General features: G+C 47.1%; 1 protein-coding gene across 1 annotated transcript in view; it reads right to left on the reverse strand.

Moving 5' to 3' along the window:
* Positions 1-2346, reverse strand: part of LOC123966410 (NLR family CARD domain-containing protein 3-like) — a gene marked incomplete at both ends in the record, with an annotated part of 8836 nt that overhangs the window by 673 nt on the left and 5817 nt on the right. The window lies entirely within an intron of this gene.

The following is a 2346-nucleotide window of genomic DNA, read 5'->3' on the forward strand; positions in this document are numbered from 1 at the left end:
ATTTAAGAGTAGGCTTAAGACTTTCCTCTTTGATAAAGCTTATAGTTAGGGCTGGCTCAGGTGAGTCCTGAACCATCCCTTAGTTATGCTGCTATAGGCCTAGACTGCCGGGGGATTTCCCATGATGCACTGAGCTCCTCTCTCCTCTACTTTCTCTCCCTCTGTATGCAAACTCATCCCATTATTGCATGTTACTAACACAACTTCTCCCCTTTCTGGTAGTCTTGTGCTTTCTCGTCCCTCTCCTCTCTCCTCCTATCACTTCCTGCAGGTGTTTCTGGCTCTGGAGCTGTGGAGTCTGGATCTGTGGTTGCGGATCACCTGCTGCCCCCGTGTTCCTGCTCGACACCCTCTGCTGCAACAACTATTGTTACTAGTCCTATTATTATTACTGTTATCATAATCATTAACATTACAATTGTTATCATTAACACTACTACACATATCTACACCATTTTTCATGTAGTCTATAGCTACATCACCTTTACTGTCTGTACCTCTGTGTGGATATTGTGTAGGCTGCCTCCCTCCCCTCTCTCTCCTTCCATCGCTTTCTTTTTCTCTCTGTTTCTCTCTTGCCCTCTCTCTCTCTCGCCCTCTCCCCCTCTCCCTCTCTCTCTCCCTCTCTCTCTGCTTCACCCCAACCGGTGGAGGCAGATGGCCGCCCACCCTGAGTCATGGTTCTGCTCGAGGTTTCTGCCTCTTAAAATGAAGTTTTTCCTTGCCTCTGTCTCCTAGTGCTGCTCTTGGTGGGAACTTTTGGGCTTCTGTAAATAACATCACAGAGTACGGTCTAGTCTTTTATGAAAAGCGCTGTGAGATAACTGTTGTTGTGATTTGGCGCTATATAAATAAAATTTAATTGAATAGAAATAGAATAGAATGAAATACAGACCAAACATGATCACAGCTTTGCCCTAAGAGGTTACACAGACTCAGTCTGGAGAGACGATAGAAAGGAAACAAGTAATAACACATTTATTTTTTCTATGGTTGAAAGAGTATTAATTGCTGAATAAATCCCACTTACAGAGCTTTCTTGGAGGCTTTGACCACTGGCAGCAGCCTCAGAAGAGCCTCCTCTGAAGCAGAGTATTTCTTCAGGTCAAACACCTCCAGATCTTTTTCTGATGACAGTAAGATGAAGACCAGAGCTGACCACTGAGCAGGAGAGAGTTTATCTGTGGAGAGACTTCCTGAACTCAGGGACTGTTGGATCTGATCCACTAGAGAACGATCCTTCAGTTCATTCAGACAGTGAAACAGATTGATGCTTTTCTCTGCAGAGGGAGTCTCTTCGATCTTCTTCTTGATGTACTTGACTGTTACTTGATTGGTTGTTGAGCCACTTCCTGTCTCTGTCAGCAGGCCTCGTAGGAGATTCTGATTGGTCTGCAGTGAAAGTCCCAGGAGGAAACGGAGGAACAAGTCCAGGTGTCCATTTGGACTCTGTAAGGTCTTGTCTACAGCACTCTGGTAGAACTGTGTCACTGCAGATTCATCTTTTCTTGTTTCAGACTTCTGGGAGGTTGATTGTTCTTCTGCCAGCAGGTTGACACCAGAGTTGATGAACGTCAGATGGACATGAAGAGCAGCCAGAAACTCCTGAACGCTCAGATGGACGAAGCAGAACACCTTGTCCTGGTACAGCCCTCTCTCCTCTTTAAAGATCTGTGTGAACACTCCGGAGGACACTGAGGCTGCTCTGATATCGATGCCACACTCTGTCAGGTCTGATTCATAGAAGATCAGGTTGCCTTTCTGCAGCTGCTCAAAAGCCAGTTTTCCCAGAGACTCAATCATCTTCCTGCTCTCTGGAGTCCAGTGTGGATCTGTCTCAGCTCCTCCATCATACTTGACATTCTTCCGTTTGGACTGAACCACCAGGAAGTGGATGTACATCTCAGTCAGGGTCTTGGGCAGCTCTCCTCCCTCTCTGGTCTTCAACACCTCCTCCAGAACTGTAGCAGTGATCCAGCAGAAGACTGGGATGTGGCACATGATGTGGAGGCTTCGTGATGTCTTGATGTGGGAGATGATTCTGCTGGCCTGCTTCTTCTCTGTGAACCTCTTCCTGAAGTACTCCTCCTTCTGTAGGTCAGTGAACCCTCTGACCTCTGTCACCATGTCAACACACCCAGGAGGGATCTGATTGGCTGCTGCAGGTCGTGTGGTTATCCAGAGGCGAGCAGAGGGAAACAGGTTCCCCCTGATGAGGTTTGTCAGCAGCACATCCACTGAGGTGGACTCTGTGACATGAGTCAGGACCTCATTGTTGTGGAAGTCCAGAGGAAGTCGACACTCATCCAGACCGTCAAAGATGAACACAACCTGGAACTCTTCAAA

This window comes from Micropterus dolomieu, unplaced genomic scaffold, assembly GCF_021292245.1.
Source record: "Micropterus dolomieu isolate WLL.071019.BEF.003 ecotype Adirondacks unplaced genomic scaffold, ASM2129224v1 contig_13364, whole genome shotgun sequence".
NCBI classification, from domain to species: Eukaryota; Metazoa; Chordata; class Actinopteri; order Centrarchiformes; family Centrarchidae; genus Micropterus; species Micropterus dolomieu.